The 19,998-nt window shown below is 40.8% G+C and overlaps 1 protein-coding gene, 1 non-coding gene and 1 pseudogene across 3 annotated transcripts in view; 2 read left to right on the top strand and 1 right to left on the bottom strand.

Moving 5' to 3' along the window:
- LOC124594910 (sodium-independent sulfate anion transporter-like) overlaps positions 1 to 19,998 on the bottom strand; it is a 292,649-nt gene that overhangs the window by 59,788 nt on the left and 212,863 nt on the right. The window lies entirely within an intron of this gene.
- On the top strand, positions 9,301 to 9,417 carry LOC124597207 (annotated as a pseudogene).
- Trnat-ugu lies at positions 19,689 to 19,763 on the top strand. The gene has a single exon. It is a non-coding gene; the product is annotated as a tRNA-Thr (tRNA).

Below are 19,998 nucleotides of genomic sequence, written 5' to 3'. Positions count from 1 at the left end.
ATTTCTTCATCTGCTTCAAAGGTGTCAACTATGAATGCTGTAGCACCATTGGAAACTATGCTTATTCTGAGCTGATTACAATTAATTGATTTTCTCTTGAACTGAAATTTGGTGTGTAACCATCAAAGACTGTATAGAGCCTCCACACCAAATTTCATTAGATTTGAAGATGGTTGAGTGGGGGCCCCTAGTCCCCTTTATTTGGAATGACCCTTTAGTCTGTTATTAAATATTGTCTTAGGGACGATGTGTATTTCTTTTGACATGTTACTGTATATATAATGCCATAATGGTTTACACTTTTCTGATACAATGATGTTCTGGAACACATTTGGGGGATATCTAATTGTGCTCTAGTGTCATATGTGTACATCCTCATCCAGCAATAGTTTATCATTTTTCATAAGATATAAACATGAAACATAACTCCAAGCTCAGTAAAAGAAGGTGTACAAGATTCTATTTTTAAGGCCAGAAATTATCCTCAGGCCTCATTTTTGCATTCAAAATACAGTTACACTCTGAGTTGTATTTCTTCAGAAAATGTATTTCCTCAGAAAATGATTCCACAACAAAGCTGTGAACTGAATTGTGCATAGTGTGCCTGCCTCACCATCTACTTTTTGTAGTTTTTAATATCTTCAAACCGTAGCACACTGTTGAGAGTTGCTTTGACAAGTTACTTACACCTGTAGCCCATTTCAAGTCTTACTGAACCCACAGACCCATGATTTTTGTAGGTATAGGAGCTGGGTTGTCACAGCTGTTTTTTGTAAATTAATTCAGTGAGCCACAGCATGAATTTTAATGTATGTCAATAATTTAAAACAAATATTTAGTCTGTTTATGGAGATTAATAAAATTTATATACAATAATGTAACCTCAAAATTTCCATGATATTCTGATGAGGATTAGTAGTAGCCTTGTATGGAAATGTAACAGGTAAGATTAGCAATATAAACAACAGAAAGATGGAAACTCTTAAAATGTTGTGTTACAGAAAAATGCACTTGGTGAGATAGGTATTCCAATTTTGATGATGCTGATGATGATATTGAATGTGAGGAATGATAATCAGGATTCTTACGAGATGTCAGCATGCTAATCTTGTGGGGAGGGGATGATGGCTGTCCCACAGGCAGAGTTGCTTATAAGGCATTAAAATCCACCTGCAAATTGTAAAAACTGTGATCATGGTACACTGAAGAATCACACATAAAATCAATTACTATGAATACTAAACTCCCTGAGCAAGCTATCCATTCAGAGCATGTTGACCTCCCCTCCCCAACACTTTAAGGACAAGGCCCAACATTCCACAGAATTTCAAAACCTGTATTACACTGGTGAGAATGGTGGGCAGATCACCAACCAAAGTCATGATTGCCATTATGCCAGTGTGTACCATAAAACATTGATAGCTAAAACATGCTGCACTGCAAGCGGCACACTACAAACTTCACAGAGTGGTGGACCTCCCCACATGTTTTAATTGGCAGTGTTCTATTCACAGTCTGTTGAGCAGCACTTTCTTCCACTAGTATGGTTAGCATGAAGTCCACCATGCTTTCATGTTCGTTTTGATTGACCACAGTTTGTTGCTTGCCTCTTACAACATTCAGTTTCTCACTGACACATGATTAGTTTGTGAAAAAATGAATGACTGTGTGCAGGGTGACAGCACATCAAAGCACAAAACCATCCCAATGTGCTTAATTGGCTGCTTTGTTGGCTGTGTCATCTATATTCTGATGTGTCTTGGTGCCCAGCAAAAGACTATCTACTTGCCTTAGTGTCAGATTTGCTGTAAGGTGCCATGTATGATCTGAATCAACTTGTCCACTGGATACATTAAGTGTACCACTTGCATTGCACTGAGTGAGTCACTACAGATGAGAAACTTTCAACTGTTATGCCTTTGTGTCTGCTCCAGTGCCTTCAGAACTCCATATAAGTCTACATCATAACAAGAAAGACATATTAGGGAAACAAGCTGAAAACCAGGTGGCATTTCCTTGCTGGGCTCTATCTATATATACAATTATTAAACCATGATATGTACTTAAAGTTAAAGAAAATTAATTTGTAATAACAATCTGGTGTACAAGTTTTCTTGCACTCTGTCAGGCTTAAAATCACCATGGGCCTCACCAAGGTGGCAGGTTGTCTATTCCTGGCTGCATATTTAGAGATCTGATACATACAGATCTGTGAGACAGTATTCTGCATGGTTTGGCTACATGTTGCCAATTTCTGAACAGCTCCTCAAAGCTGGAATGGACTGCCACACTAATTGCCATGGCTGAGGTAATCCTAAATGCCAATGGCTGTACCACAATGGTAACACCGATTCTTGTCAGATCACCAAAGTTAAATGATGTCAGGCTTGGCTAGCATATGGATGAGTGACCATCCGGCTCTGTTGAGCACTGTTGGCAAGCAGGGTACACTCAACTCCTATGAGGCCAATTGTGGAGCTACTGTAGCCTACTGGGCCAGTCCAATAGGGTTCAGTCAATATGCTCAATAAAACTGCAGGGGACAGGATCTGTTAGTGCCCCAAATATTCAATGATTTGATGCTTTTTTTCCATAGGTCTTTCAGGTGTGGTAGCCAGATGAATTTTGTGTCATGGGTAGATTGAGTAACTAGGCTATTTTCTCTTGACTAATAGAAGGGATAGATTAATAGGAGACATCCTGAGGCATTAAGGAATAGTTAATTTGATAATGGAGGGAAGTGTCTTTGGAGAGGGGGGGTTGGGAGGGTTGTAAAGAGAGACCAAGACTTGACTACAGTAAGCAGCTTCAAGTACATGTAATTTGCAGCAGGCATGCAGAAATGAAGAGACTTTCAGGGAATAAACTAGCATGTAGAGAAAGGTTACAATAGTATGCACAATTCAAACCTGTTGTGGAGAGCACACAGTGTATGGTATCGTTTTCTACACTTTTTATTCCTTTTTGGATTTCAAGAAGGAAGAACAGTTGTCTTTACACATCCATTTAAGCCTGAATTTCTGTAATTGTATCAGTATGGTCCTTACACATTTTATATCTGGGAGAAAGTAAAATACTTCTTAACTCATATGACATGCAGATTCTCTGAAGTTCAAAGACAAGGCTCTCTGTGACTCAAAATATCCCTTCCATAGCGTCTCCCATTGAAGTTTGCTTGTTAAACATTTCTGTGATGTTGTTGTAAAAACTAAACAACCCAATTCTAATCACACAGCTCTTCTTTGAATACTCTCTGTATAATTTATTAACTCAATTGAGTAAAGATCCCATATTCATAAACAGTGCCTAAGAAGTGATCAAACAGGGATATTCCAAGTTACTGCATCTGTGGTTGAATAATACCTCTTTAGGGTTTTATAATAACTCATTGTCTGTTATCTATTTTCTCCATGTCTATAGTTATGTGACCATTCCAAATTGAACTGTAACAGGGAGATATTTCTGGGTACTTTGAAGGACATGACTGAGCCTCATGAAAAATTATTGACAGTGCAGTTAAACATTGTCAGGTAATGTAGTCTATTTACTCACATTAAATCACATGTATATTTTTTGAGAAGTTGCTGTCAGCCTTAATACCAGCCACTGACCATCTCCAAGTCTTCCTAGATATAGTCTAGGTCAGTAACAATTTTCTAACATCACACCCTTGAATACGGTGTGGAAAGAAACAACCTGATAATAAAATGAGAGTAGTATAGGGGATGTAAAGTACAGCAATACTTTCAAAATAATTGTAGACTGGAAATGCATCTTTATGGAGACATGGACATAAAATGACAGCCAGTCAGCAACGGGCATGTGTGTGCATTTAAACTAACTGGCATCAAGTAATGCATGTTATCCTAAAGAGTGCAGTTACTAATTAAACTGTAAGAATCCAGAGCGTCATAGCGGCAATACTGAATAATATTCTCAGGCTTTCAGCTGCATCATGTAGTTGAAAAGCCACAAGCTTTCAATCAAACATACACTATGTGATCAAAAGTATTTGGACACCTGGCTGAAAATGGCTTACAAGTTCGCAGCATCCTCCATTGGTAATGCTGGAATTCAATATGGTGTTGGCCAACCCTTAGCCTTGATGACAGCTTCCACTCTCGCAGGCATATGTTCAATCAGGTGCTGGAAGGTTTCTTGTGGAATGGCAGCCCATTCTTCATGGAGTGTTGCACTGAGGAGAGGTACTGATGTTGGTCGATGAGGTCTGGCATGAAGTTGGCATTCCAAAACATCCCAGAGGTGTTCTGTAGGAATCAGGTCAGGACTCAGTGCAGGCCAATCCATTACAGGGGTGTTATTGTCATGTAACCACTTTGCCACAGGCCATGCATTATGAAAAGGTGCTCGATCATGTTGAAAGATGCAATTGCCATTCCCAAATTGCTCCTCAACAATGGGAAGCAAGAAGGTGCTTAAAACATCAATGATATGACTGTGCTGTGATAGTGCCAAGCAAAACAACAAGGGGTACAAGCCCCCTCCATGAGAAACACAATCACACCATAACACCAACACCTCCGAATTTTACTGTTGGCATTACACACGCTGACAGATGACGTTCATTGGATATTTGCTATACTCACACCTTGCCATTTGATCACCACACTATGTACTGTGATTCATCAGTCCACACAACATTTTTCCACTGTTCAATCGTCCAATGTTAATGCTCCTTACACCAAGCCAGATGTCGTTTGTCATTGCTGTGTGGCTTATGAGCAGCCGCTCGGCCATGAAATTCAAGTTTTCTTACCTCCCACCTAACTGTCATAGTACTTGCAGTGGATCCTGATGCAGTTTGGAATTCCTGTGTGATGGTCTAAATAGATGTCTGCCTATTACACATTACGACCCTCTTCAACTGTCGGTAGTCTCTGTCTGTCAACAGACAAGATCAGCCTATAGACTTTTGTGCTGTACATGTCCCTTCATGTTTCCAATTTGCTATCACATCAGAAACAGTCGACCTAGGGATGTTTAGGAGTGTGAAAATCTTGCATACAGACGTATGACACAAGTGACACCCAATCACCTGACCATGTTCGAAGTCCGTGAGTTCCGTGGAGTGCCTCATTCTGCTCTCTCAGGATATCTGATGACTACTGAGGTCGCTGATATGGAGTACCTGGCAGTAGGTGGCAGCACAATGCAGCTATTATGGAAAATGAATTTTTTTGGGTGTCCGGATACTTTTGATCACATAGTGCACTTTAGACCTTGTGAAGTCACAATGGTCAAGTAGTAGATCAAAAAATTGTGGTATTTTAACCACCTGACATGGCTGGCAGCCGAACATTTTATTCTCTAATCAAATTAGCTGAAGATAATGGTTTCCATCAGTTGAAGCCAAAGCTAGCCAAAATCCTATTCTTGCCTGGTTTGGTAGAAATTTTCTGTTATGTTTTCTTGGTAAAGGCTGACTATTAAATTATGTTTGCTAAACGTATGGCACCAAAGGAGGATGGGTGGGGACAGAGAAGTGTAGAGGGGGCAGCTGCTTTTCATGAGAATTCATTTGGTTTACAAATACGAAAATGGACCTGTAACAGCAGCATCCATGTTTTTATGTCCTAAAATACCTGGAAAATATTCACTAAAATGAGCTGAACATATCGATATCATGACGTATAAATGATAGAAAACATACAAGAGACTAAGAACCATAAGGACCTAGAGCACACAGTCACCAATTTTGAGATTGTAGCATGTATGCATGCCCCTGAGATCTGCTGATCTTATGGTGAACCAGCATTGTCTATTATCTGTAGCACCATACTGCATGTATGAACATTAATGGAGTTGCCTCGAATTCGCAATGTAGGAAAACACAGACTGATACTTACCCTAAAGAACAGGCGCAACTGAAAAACATTTACATATTGCTTTCGGCCACAGCCTTCATCAGTGAAAGAGAGACACTCACCATTCACACACACAAACAAGCACATCTCACACAAACACAACACCAACATGTTGGAGTTGGCGGTCGTGTGTGAGTGAGGTTTGCTTGTTTGTGTGTGTGAATGGTGTGTGTGTCTCTCTTTTACTGTTGAAGGCTGTGGCTGAAAGGTATATGTAAGTGTCTTTGAATTGTGCCTGTCTAGAACTAGTGCCTTCTTTACGGTAAGTAGCAATCTGATTTTTCCGACGTTGTTGATATTCCTACCTGGAGTTTCCATTGTTTGATTTTTGCCTCTCGTATTTTTTGGATATTCATTTGCATATGGTCACAAAGCAGAAAGCATAATTTTGTTGCTCTGTAGTACTCAATTGTTATCTGGGGTTGTCATCATAACTTAGCGTCCAATACTTCACAATCGGAGTTGTATCGGCAGTTTTATCTGAACCTCACGCGCCAGAATGTCCTTAATGAAAATGATGATAATGAGGACCATGAAGCATTGGAGTAGGTCATAACTGTGTGTGTGTGGTGCAATTAGGATCTGTTCTTTATGGTCTGATTCTAGTTTCACATTAATTACTAACTTAACAATTGTCAAAAGCTGCTACTATCACTAGCTTTGATACGGAAATGTTGTGAATTAACATTAAAAATAAATATAATCTTAAACATTAATTAATATTTCGTAACATAAAGAAGGTAAATTATTTTTTAATGAAAAATGTAGGTTGTTGAGACTTGATGTAAAAACAGGTCAGACTGATGAGAGTGGTGGTTTGTCTGTAAATTTGATTTTCACAAATATCTATTTTTCTGAAAACCTTGTTTATTGTGTGCTTGGGCCGTTATGGTCCTCAGCGTAAAGTGAATTATAAAATGAACTAAAGAATGAAAAAGTTTGTAGGTGACTAGAAATGAAATTAAAAAAAGGATAATTAATTTAAAATCGCTGTATTTGATTTAAGAAACCTCATTCTTTGAAGATGTATGAAAACTATCGTACAGCCATCTTAGAGCTATTACAGTGTATGTACGCAGTTCAGCATGCAGAAGTTATCGAAAACGAGGGATGTATGTTGTCATATACGTGTGCTTGTAGTTAGAAAATCTTTCAACAGTTTTTGAAACAACTGAGAGTGCACATTGATATTTTCCTTTTAAAAACGAATCTAAAAAATCGACACTGATGTTTCATAAATAAACATTTGGCACATGTCAGCACGAATAACGCCTGCTGCTTTGTTTCTGAGGCCATCCTCATCTCCTTTTGGTGGATGGCTGGTCCGTTGAGGGCTACTAGCATCTCACGTGGGATGCAGGCTAAGCTGTTTATTTGTAGCATTGTATCCAGGACCGGTTGCGGTCCTCTGGTCTGGAGCAGAGTGGAAGGCCTAAACCATAGGCAAAGCTGACGACTCTGTGACGGTGTCCGATGCGAATTTCTCGACCTCCGCTAGGTGGAGAATTGTAGGGATCCCCTTAGTAGAATAGGTGTGTGCTACACGCAAGGAGCGGATACTAAGGTAGCAGAGCACGTGTGCTGTGCTCAAGTGTTTTTTCTTTTTTTTTGTTTTTTTTTTTGGGCGGGGGAAGGGGGGGGGGTGTGTAGAGAAACCCTCCTTGGGATCAGAGACGAACTGCCTGGCAAAATCGAAGTTACATCGGCCACAAGGTTCTCAGAGATCGAAATTTTAGAAAGCATTCTGTAATTCGAACAAAGCAGCGATCGGTATAAAATGCTAAAAATCAAATATAAACAGTTTCGGTCGCGTTTTCAGATTTTTATTCATTAGCAACCGCCTTCTGCCCTTACCTCATACCATATTCACGCTTTACCCCGCCGTTATGGCTGCTGGTGGTGGCAGACGGAGCGAGGTCCATAGAAGCCTGGAGATGGTCTGAGGGAAGGGCCGAAACCAGTTGCTAACGAATAAAAATGTGAAAACGCGATCGAGACTGTTTTTATTTGATTTTTAGAATTTCTTCTCAGAGATCGGATATGGGAAAGGTTAATATGATATTAGTAAACTACAGGAGCATCCAAGGAAAGGTCCCAGAATCGCATATTCGAGATTGTAATGCTCAAAGAGTATCAGGAAAAGAAAGCTGGTTGAAACCGGAAGTGAATAGCAATGAAATCCTAGGCTCAGATTGGAATATTTATCGTAAGGATAGTTAGTCACCAATGGTGGCGGTGTATTTATTGCAGTAAAGAACTCAACAACATCTAGCGAGGTTATCGCGAATCCCGAATGTGAATTAATCTGGGGAAGTCAAGCATCAAAGATCGGTAAAAAACGGTAATCGGATGCTTTTACAGACCACCTGGGTCAGGATCTGTAGTGTTAGAGCGCCTCAGAGAAAACTTACAGAATATCATTAGCAAATTTCCTAATCAAGCTGTTATAACGGGAGGTGACTTCAGCTTGTCGGGTATCGATTAGAAGAGTCATGCTATCAAACCCGGTGTACGGCAGGGATTCGTCTGACATAATTCTGAATGTCTTGTCCGAAAATTACTTCGAGCAGATAGTTAGAAAACCGACTCGTATAGGTAACGTCTCAGACCTCCTAGCAACAAACAAACCTAAACTTTTCGAATCAGTTACCACAGATGAAGGTTTCAGTGATCATAAGGCAACTACGAGTACAGGTTTTGCAAGAAATACTATATCAAGAAAGGTAGGAAGATATTTTTGCTTAGCAAGTATGTCAGAATTCAAATTGAAGAGTATCTGAATAGTCAGTATCAAATATTCAGAGATGAGGACGAAGATGGGTAGCATAAACAGAAAAAATTCAAAAGCATCGTTCAAAATGTCTTAGACAAGTATGTCCCAAGCAGGGTCTTACGTGACAGGAAACAACCACCGTGGTTTAATAGCCATGTTAGAAAATTGTTGCGTAAAGAAGAAGAGCTTCAGTTCATTTCCAAGAGAAGTCAAAACCAAGCTGACAAGCAAAAGCTGAACGAAGCGAAAATGGTCGTAAGGAGAGTAATGAGGATAAGCGTTCAATGACTTTGAAAGTAAAATTTTATCAGACGATCTGAATAAAAACCCTAAGAAGTTTAGATCTTACGTAAAATAAGTATGCGGCTCAGTCAGAGACCAAAAATATTTAGGAGTAAATATCAAGAGCGACCTTAAGTGGAGTGACCAAATAAAACAAACAGCAGGAAAAGCAGATGCCAGACTAAGACTTGCCAAGTAGGACTAATAGAAGAGATAGAGAAGATCCACCGAAGAATGGCGCGTTTCGTCACGGGATCGTTTAGTCGGTGCGAGAGTCTTACATAGATGCTCAACAAACTCCATTGGCAGTCGTTACAAGCCTCCGCCACACACCATTAGGTGGCTTGCGGAGTATAATATGGCAACGGCCTTGCCGCAGTGGATACACCGGTTTCCGTGGGATCACCGAAGTTAAGCACTGTCGGGCGTGGCCGGCACTTGGATGGGTGACCATGCAGCCGCCATGTGCTGTTGCCATTTTTCGGGGTGCGCTCAGCCTCGTGATGCCGATTGAGGAGCTACTCGACCGAATAGTAGCGACTCCGGTCAAAGAAAACCGTCATAACGACCGGGAGAGCGGTGTGCTGACCACACGCCCCTCCTATCCGCATCCTCACCTGAGGATGACACGGCGGTCGGATGGTCCCGATGGGCCTTTGTGGCCTGACGACGGAGTGTGGAGTATGATGTAGATGTAGATATTACACTTCGTACAATGTCGATACAAAAATCGCCGTTAGGTGGCTCACTTAAATCTTGATAACCTGCCATTGTAGCAGTAGTAACCGATCTAACAACAGCGCCAGGCACTTGTCTTAACATAGGCACTTCCGACTGCAACGCTGTATTCTGCCTCTTTACATGTCTCTGTATGTGAGTACGCATGGCTAAATCAGCTTCTTTGGCGCTTCAGTGTATTAATCCTAAAGAAAAAAAATGAATAGTACACGTTTTGTAAGAAATATAATGTAGTTCGTTTTGAACTGGAAAACATTTTCGCTAGGAGCCGCGGTTTTATATTTGTTCAAGAAAAACTAAAAAGAAATGCTTTTTAAGAGCCCCGCAAACCCAGTGCTCACACCCCACCGGTCAGGACTTTCAGCATGTTGTTTGGGAGACTCCCTTCTAGCATTGTGCAAATATTGCGAGTACAGAATATTTTCGCCTGATTTTCCTTCATTGACTGGATTATAAGCAAGATTTCCATAGTACGGTTTCCGACTCGGAAATGTTACTCTACTAGGAAACGAAAAAGTCGCTCTCCCATTTTCCAAGTCACAAGGTGCGCACATCTTTACAAACCTCAAATGGCTCTTGGTGTAACGAAACAGATGCACGACGAAACACACTCAACAAAAGCTTGCTTAGAAATTATAGAGTGCAGCAATCAGTCGTCCGTTTTTAGATTTTAATACACAAATCCAGATTTCAGCTAGTAGCTAGCCATTCTCAACGCAGTATATTTTATTCTCAATGCATGTAAGTCCCTGTTGTTCGGGCGTCAAAGAACAGTGACTGACGCCCGAACAACAAGGACTTAAAAATATAGTGCATTGAGAATGGCTAGCTACTAGCCGAAATCTAGATTTTCGTAATAAAATCTAAAAAAGGACGACTGATTGCTGCATTCTGTAATTTATAAGTCACATAACAGCACCCACTTTCCGAATGGAAGGTAGCCTGATGAGAAGCTTGCTTCTTCAAAATTCAAATAGCGGTTATCCAACTGTCAGGTGTCTGTTTTAAGTAGCATATCGCCTTACGTTTCTTTTCGTTTGCTGCAGGAGGTTTCATTTGTACCGTATCCCCAATAGGTACTCGTCGGTAGAAGTACGAAGTCGTCTTGGGAACTAATGCCAACCTGTGCGATCTAAAGTGCGTGGCGCTCAGTGATTAATTGTTGTACAGCAGCCTTCATTTAATTAATTTTATAATGTCTAGTGCAAACAATTAACACATTTGAGCGTGAACGACTGTGTAATGTGCTTTCATGAAACCCAGTTAATCGATAAGGCACGAGAGTTTTTTCGGCAGTGAGTGAAGTTGTCTCATTTTTCCATAGTCAACAACGACTTGTAAGTGAGCAATGAGGCGTGGATATGGTTTACTCAAAACTTTTTGCATTGTGGAGTGTAAAAGCATAGTCAACAGAGTGACTGATATTCGTAAGATTTCTTGTACTCTTCAAATGTATAAAAAGTGAAGCGGAGTGAATCGAAAAATATACTATCTGTGATAAAATATCACAAGAAAAGGGTGGCTCGAAATAAAATATCTCTATTAATAATCCCAGAAATTGTAGTGATGGAGGAAACATAGACCTAGTCAGTACCTCCGCTGGCTTCAACCGCTTTGATGAGTAAGGATAGTAGTCATTTAGTAAGTATTTCCGTTGTCGGGAATTACGTTGAAAAAAAAAAAGAGAGTGACGATTCCCTAAGCATAACACTTTACTGATTCCATGGCAACTATACAAAAATTATACACTGAGGTGACAAAAATCGTGTGATAGCGATATGCACATACAAAGATGATGTTGGTATCGCGTACACAAGGTACAGGGCAGTGCATTAGCGGGGCTGTCATTTGCACTCAGGTGATTCGTGTGAAAAGATTTTTCACGTGGTTATGGCAGAATGACGGGAATCAACAGACTTTGAACGTGAAACGGTAGTTGGAGCTAGACGCTCGGAACATTCGATTTCCGAAACCGTTAGAGAATTCAATATTCCGAGATTCACAGGGTCAAGACTGTGGCAAGAATACCAGTTTTCAGGTATTACCCCCCCCCCCCCCCCCCCCCCGCCTCATCATGGACAATGCCATCACATAACGACCGAGAGCAGTGGCGTTCGCGTAGTGTTGTCAGTGCTAACAGACAAGCAACACTTCGTGAAACAACCGCAGAAATCAATGTCGGACGTACGACGACCACATCAGTTTGGACAGTACGGCGAAACACGACGTTGATGGGCTATGGGAGTAGACGACCGACGCGAGTGCCTTTGCCAACAGCATGACATCGTCTACCTGGGCTCGTGACCATATCGGTTGGACACTAGACGGCTGGAAAATTGTCGTTTGATCAGATGAATCCCGATTTCACTTGGTAAGAGCTGGTGATAGGTCTTGAGTGTGGCGCAGACCCTGCGAAGGGTGGACCCAAGTTCTCAACAGGACACTGTGCAAAGTGGTGGAGGCTCCATATTGGTGTGGGCTGTCCCCTGGTGTAACTGATCCGACGATTGACCGGAAATGATTATGTTCGGCTACTTGGAGACCATTTGCGCCATTCATGGACTTCGTGTTCTCAGACTACGATAGAATTTTTATGGATGACAATGCGCCATGTCACCTGGTCAAAACTGCTCGCGATTGGTTTGAAGAACATTCTGGATAATTCGAGCGAATGATTTGGCCATCCAGATCGCCAGACATGAATGACATCGAACATTTATGGGACATAATCGAGAGGTCAGGTCGTGCACAGAATCCTGCACTGACAACACTTTCGCAATTATGGATGGCTACAGAGGCACCATGGTTCAGTCTTTCTGCAGGAGACTCTCAGTGACTTGTTGAGTCCATGTCAAGTCGACCTGCTGCACTGTGCTGGGCTGAAAGAGATGCGACACGATATTATTAGGTATTCCACTACTTATGTCACCTCAGTGTAATTTCAAGAAGAATGTTGCATAAGAGATCTTTCCGATTGGATATGCTGTCAGTATATCCAAGGTTGGTTTATTGTAAAGCAGTTAACCCTTGAGTAGTCGCGCAGGTGACGTATGTCACCCAGCCACTTTCCTTTAATTATATTGTCACCTACATGGTTAGTCCACAGACATGAATTGATGCGTAGTCGAGTCGGCGTAAGTTGATCTCTGATAATTGGCTGTTGCCAGGCTTTCAACTACAAAGTGCAAACGGTTGCTGTCGAAAACAATAGCCATCTATAGAGCTCCGCAACACTGAGTCCTTTAGAGATGTTTAGAAAATCGCGTAACTTGATTGGCTGCAGCAGGCACGCCTAGCTGCTACGCTGCGCGACGCTACGGTCGCAGGTTCGAATCCTACCTCGGGCATGGATGTGTGTGATGTCCTTAGGTTAGTTAGGTTTAAGTAGTTCAAAGTTCTAGGGGACTGATGACCTCAGAAGTCAAGTCCCATAGTGCTCAGAGCCATTTAAACCATTTTTAGCTGCTACGACCAGCCCGCTGCAACTTTCAGCGACTCGACTGCAGGTAGCTTCGAGTTCCACTTTAAAAGTCAGTATTTCACCATTGTTGTTGTCCGCCCCGGTAGCTGAGTGGTCAGCGTGACAGACTGTCAATCCTAAGGGCCCGGGTTCGATTCCCGGCTGGGTCGGAAATTTTCTCCGCTCAGGGACTGGGTGTTGTGTTGTCCTAATCATCATCATTTCATCCCCATAGACACGCAGGTCGCCGAAGTGGCGTCAAATCGAAAGACCTGCACCAGGCGAACGGTCTACCCGACGGGAGGCCCTAGCCACACGACATTTCCATTTTTATACCATTGTTGTTTGAACGTGGCTACTTTTAGAGTATAAAAATAAGTTCATCCACACTGTGTGCAGGTTAAAGGTGCCCTTTGAAAGTTGCATGTGCTTTACCAGATTAGTTTTGATTATGTTGTAACAAACAAAAGTAAGGATGCAGAAGAATTCCCCCCCCCTCCCCCATGAAAATCCTGTGAAATTAATATAAACTAATTGTACTAAGCTGAAATAAATGTTTCTTGAATATTGTTTTGTGGATTACATGATTTTATTTTAAGAGAAAAACAAATTTAAATGGTATGTTTGACGATTTATTGCAGTTTAGAGTACAATTAGGTGGTGGGACATTGCAGAAACATTTTAGAAATGCCATATATATTTCTCACAGCAGTCAAAATGATTTACATTATAAATTGTGCAGTTTTATGTTATACATTATCTTACACCAACACGGTGTAATTTCCACATCAATCGATATCGAAATCAGTGTTGAAGCTTGTCGTAGTGGTTTGACAGTGCAAACTGTGGGAAGTATTATCTGAACAAAATTTTTAAAAAGAAGAAAAACAGTTAATTGATATAATAGGGCTTACGATGGGGCCAACAGAAACTAACGTAAATAACAGGATAACGAGAAATCTGTAAACGTAAAACCAATTTTTACTATAGTGATACTGTTAGCTTGTTCATGTTTATAGGCGGTAATAAAAGCGCACTGTAGAAACCAATAGGAGAAAATAATGAGCAGATAACGAGGTCCTCAAAATTTCTAAATCAAGAATATGGTAAAAATGATTTTCTCCTGTTAATATGAAAACATGCGGTTGCCCTGGGCTAAAAGTACTGTTAGGCTATTGTTTTCTTAAGTTAATAAGTTGTACTGCAGAAACAGCACAACAGTACAGTAATATGTAGTGCAGCGTTATTAATAATCTTGCAATGTTATTAATCTTAAGTCCACATGCTTTACAATGACTCTGTGTTTGGAGCACCTGCTGCTATGGTTTTACCATTTTTAGCAACAACTCCACAAGCAGCTCACAGTACCATGGAAGGGGGTGGGGTATGTTTTATGTTCATGTTTTGAAAATATTTTAGTCAGTTTCTTTATATTTTAAAATACTGAAAACATGTTTATAGTATTTAACGAATTCCTCTACCACATTCCATATCTGTCTTCGGTTTTTCAGTTAAACTTAACTTAAAAATCTAAGTTTCATTATCAGATGTCATTTTCCCAAATGTATGTAGTTTTCAACATTTCTGGGTTCAAGGCCTTACTTACACATAAGTGTCTCATTAAAAAGTCTGTTTGGGGTCAAGTTGAATTAAGATGAACGAAATTTACATTTTTAAAATTTTATCTGGTGGTCGTAAACTCAATAGTACATCCTATTTAAAGTGTGTTGACGTTGCCCAGAATGTGCTAAAAGGAATTTCGAGGTTCTGGACTCTAATTGCACATGATGAACTCTTTAAAACGGTATTGCTAGTATAATTAAGCAACAGTTAAAGAATTTTGTAATTTTAATTTTTTTTTTCAGGTGGGCTTAAAATACTCTCCCTCCCTCCCCCTTGGAAACGTGCTTTATATAAAATGCCTTGGTATTGCTAGGGTTAGCCCGCTACCGTTTTGTGGGTAGCAGATGTTATGTGTGACCAGTGGCTGCTGTGGCTCACTTGCGTGACTCTATGTTGTGCTCACTTGATGGCGGGTGTGTGTTACATGGCACAGGGGGTTTTCTGTTGCCCAACTTTGTAATTACTGACCGTCCGCCCTAGGGACACTACGGTTTTAACTATGAAGGTTAGGACTTCTGTATTCTCTGCCATTTTGTTTAGCATGTTTTAATGTTTATATACATCTGATGATGTGGCTACAAGCCATGAAACCGGTAGTGACTTAATAATGTTGATTGAAAATACAGCTGTTTCCGGAGTTCTTACAAAAAAGATCCACACATTTCAATTTTTGGTAATGCACGGAAAACATGAATAAACTTTTGCTCTATCACGTACAGTAAGTCACTAAATTACTGTACTTGCTGGAATAAACTAAGACAATGGTGAAATAGAAAATTAAATTTTAAACACTCTTTTTCACTCAAATCACATTTTTCCACTAAATGCTTAAATCATGCCTCCCACAAGTGTATTGGAGTGCAACGACCACAGTATAAACGGAGCTGTGCTAAGGGAATGGCGAGGTAGGCAGCTACCGGAAGCGCAGACACAGAGGGGGCTTTAAAATTGACAAAAGAGAAAAACAAGAAAGAAAGACACTGCAAGAAATAACTGAGAAACGTAGGTGTGTTTTTCTACTCCTCGCGTTCCCATCTCTTGCTGACGGGAAGGAGCCTTTCACTCGACTCGCGACTGTAAATGCACATTGTTGTCCCCGTGTCATTTCGTCCAAGTGACATCCATCAAGAAACGCCTGCTACTATGACTGGAATATAGGATAATAATATGTAGAAATATACGTTTAACTAATATTTATCCAGCTAATATATTGGAAACACCAATATTTTGTGGCGATATAATCGGAAAATATTATTTCGCCATTTAGCTCACAACAGAGAAAACTTAGCTCTAGTTTATTTTCAATATTGGTTCAAAATGGTTGAAATGGCTTTGAGCACTATGGGACTTAACTGCCAAGGTCATCAGTCCCGTAGAACTTAGAACTACTTAAACCTAACTAACCTAAGGACATCACACACATCCATGCCCGAGGCAGGATTCGAACCTGCGACCGTAGCGGTCGCGCGGCTCCAGACTGTAGCGCCTAGAACCGCTCGGCCACTCCGGCCGGCATTCAATATTGAAATAGTTAAACATAAGAATGGTGCCTGCACTTTTTTTTCGTTTGAGTTTTTAGAGAAATTTTGACTGTCGGCCGGCCGGAGTGTCCGTGCGGTTCTGGGTGCTACAGTCTGGAACCGAGCGACCTCTACGGTCGCAGGTTCGAATCCTGCCTCGGGCATGGATGTGTGTGATGTCCTTAGGTTAGTTAGGTTTAATTAGTTCTATGTTCTAGGCGACTGATGACCACAGAAGTTAAGTCGCAGAGTGCTCAGAGCCATTTGAACCATTTTTTGACTGTCGGCAGCAGTGTATTCTTCTTACTCGAAAGTAAGGTTGGTAGAAAAGTTTGAAATATAATTCTCGAGACGGCCGGGGTGGCCGAGCGGCTCTAGGCGCTACAGTCTGGAACCGCGCTACCGCTACGGTCGCAGATTTGAATCCTGCCTCGGGCATGGATGTGTGTGATGTTGTTAGGTTAATTAGGTTTAAGTAGTTCTAAGTTCTAGGGGACTGATGACCTCAGCAGTCAAGTCCCATACTGCTCAGAGCCATTTGAACCATTTTTTTGTAATTCTCGAATTGTGAAAGGGCAAAAAAAAGGAGAGAATAATACTTGAAAATGAAGACACTTTTCCAGAATTATTACTTTTATGGATGCCACCTCCTGGACAGTTAGCAAATAATCCATCCACAATGTGTATCAGATAGCTAGGAAGTATTTAACAATCGAAGGGGCTTCAGTTGCGACAGGAAGCCTATTTTCAATAGCTGGTGAAGCGATTTTTGCTCAGAGAAAAGATTAAAAGCAGAAAATTGCAGTAAATTAATTTTTTTTAATTTCCTTAGAAAATAAGTTTCTTCTGTATTGTCTGTATTCTGAGTGTTTTTCCTGCCTGGTATTTCATACAATGTAGTATAACTTTTTCTATTTTTTTAATATTAAATTTGGTTATCCTTACTTTTTTTATTGATCCAGTTTCAAATAGCAAGCGAAATCGTACGTTACGATCTGAACTCTAAACCTTAATTAATGGCGCAGATATGTCGGTAAATATTATTCGACCGATCGTCGATATCGATACCTAGCGCTGCTATATACGATTATACGGAATATCGATATTTATCGTTCGATGTCACATCCATAATTGCCATCGAACAGGCGTCTGTTGCCAACACCGTGTTTGTGGAAAGACTACACTTCGTTCACACAGCTGCGACCTACACAGGAGTTCTTGCTGCTACTGCGCTACGTTGTTATAGGATCTCAGAGGTCGGCGAGCGGGTGCTGAGGCAAATGCGTCATTGGACTGAAGGCTTCCGATTTTTGCCGACTGAGTACTGAAGCGAGACGCGATGGTGGAGGAAGCAAGCAAAAAAGTGGAGGGGATATGTCGTTCACTTGTTGCTCCATCCAGTACTTTTGCTGCTCCCAAGTTTCGGTCTGTATTACCTCATGTGCTAATAAAAAAAGAATTCACAAATAATTGCTTGTCGTTGGGCCTACAGCCAGTTGAACACATAAAGGCATGCTTTGCGAGTGCTGACGGTTGCACTGCTCAAGCACTGGTGTCGCAACACCAATGTAAGCAGTCCGTACTTTATGTAATGGACACTTTTTTCTTATTCACATCCTAAATTTGACTTTAATGACATAAAAAGTGAGTTTTATTTGATCAAAGAAACGCAATGAAAACAAAATGATAATAAAAACAGAAATCTTTGAAAAAGATATTTTCTCAGCCCTTATTAATAGACCCTTTCTTTTGCTTCTAGTTAATAATTTATGCTGCATTAATAATTTATGAGAGAAAATAAAGTTTTCTATTATACGTCATACTAAAACTATGTACAATAGCTGTCATAAACAGTAAAATATAGATTTTCTTCACAGTGAATGCCACAGCAATGAATTTATTAAAAGAAGGTGCCATTTTCGAATTTTTGTGTATTTTCTTTGTTCACAACCAGTTTCAGCCCTGTAGGCCAATCTCTAGTGATTTTGTTGTTCTGTACAAAATACAATATTTTACATTCCTGCCAGGAAGAGAAATGTAATAATGTCTACGTAAATGTACTTTAAATGCATTACCTGCAATAGATAATGTGCCTTAATATAATATAATATCTATTTCAATATATGAAATGTTTTCTACTTCAGGTAAATGTATTTAAAATCCATTTACATTCACATCATTAGATTTCTATGATAGAGGTAATAATAATACATCCTATTACGTACAGAACCTCAAAATCACTTGAAATTGCCCTAGAAGATTGAAGCTATTCCTCTCCTCTGGCCCCCTCTCTCTGTCCATCTCTTCCAGCTCCTCCTTCCCTATCAGTTTTTTCTGCCCCCCTCCATCCATTTCTTCCTGCCCCCTGTTCTTATCCATTTCCTCCTACAACCCTCTCCCTATCTATTCTCTCCTATGCCCCTCTCTCCATCCCTCCTCTCCATCGTCTCTCTCTCTCCACACCCATGCTCTCATGCTCTTCCTCTCTCTATCCATCCCCTCCTTCTCTCCTCCCTCTGCCCATCCCCTGCCGGCCGCTGTGGCCGAGCGATTCTAGGCGCTTCAGTCTGGAACTGCAAGCCTGCTTAAGTCACAGGTTCGAATCCTGCCTTGGGAATGGATGTGTGTGATGTCGTTAGGTTAGTTAGTTTAAGTAGTTTCTAAGTCTAGGGGACTGATGACCTCAGATGTTATGTCCCATAGTGCTTAGAGCCATTTGATTTCTGCCCATCCCCCCATCTATCCATCTCAACCTTCCACCAGCAGTGGGGCCCCTGCAAAGCAGGTCGATAAAGAAGGCTGATACTGCTCCAACACACCTGTCACACAGGGAAGCCCATATGGCAGGGTCTGTAAAACACGTTTTTGTCATTTTCTCTGCTTCTGTTGGTGCTAGGTGGTTACAAACCCAACAGTGCTGATACTAGTCAAGTTTGCTGATTGCGTCGAAAATTTGGTTGAAGTCGATCCATCGGTTTGGAAAGAGATTCCAGACACACATACATACAACCATACTCATGAGGGGTGTTGATGAAGTAACGCAACACATTATTTTCCTCGATCCATTTTGGCTGAAAAAATGGGGAGTTTGATGGAGGACATCATGAAGTGTTCTTTTGGCAGAAAACTAGAGCTTGGCAGACGTTCATAGGCGATTGCAGAATGTCTACAGAGACCTGGAACTGCACAAAGTATGGTGAATCAACGGGCGAGGTGTCTATCATTATCGCAGCAAGATTGACCAAGATGTTTACGGGACTTGGTAGATTAATCTGCCACGAGTAATGAGTATGATGGGCAAACATCTATTAGGCGCACTACGAATGTAGTGGTGTGGACATGTTGGGAATGTGGATCTCACGGGGAGCGTGCAAGGGATAAGTCCCTGCAGACGCACTATCCTCTGTGCCCGTGGTGGCTCAGATGGATAGAGCGTCTGCCATGTAAGCAGGAGATCCCGGGTTCGAGTCCCGGTCGGGGCACACATTTTCAACATGTCCCCAATGAAGTACATCAACGCTTGTTTGCAGCTAGCGTGTCCATTTAATTATCATTTCCTTTCTTTCTCCCTTCCGTTTTTATAATACTAAACATGTATTCATTTGTGCTAATCTGCGTCATTCTTAATGCCCTTTACTGCTATTATTACTATTTATTATCTTATTATTATTATTATTATTATTTTATTACTATTGTTATTATTATTACTTTTATTTT

The sequence above is a fragment of the Schistocerca americana genome, chromosome 2 (genome assembly GCF_021461395.2).
Source record: "Schistocerca americana isolate TAMUIC-IGC-003095 chromosome 2, iqSchAmer2.1, whole genome shotgun sequence".
Classification (NCBI taxonomy): domain Eukaryota; kingdom Metazoa; phylum Arthropoda; class Insecta; order Orthoptera; family Acrididae; genus Schistocerca; species Schistocerca americana.
This window is presented reverse-complemented; position numbering and strand designations above follow the sequence as displayed.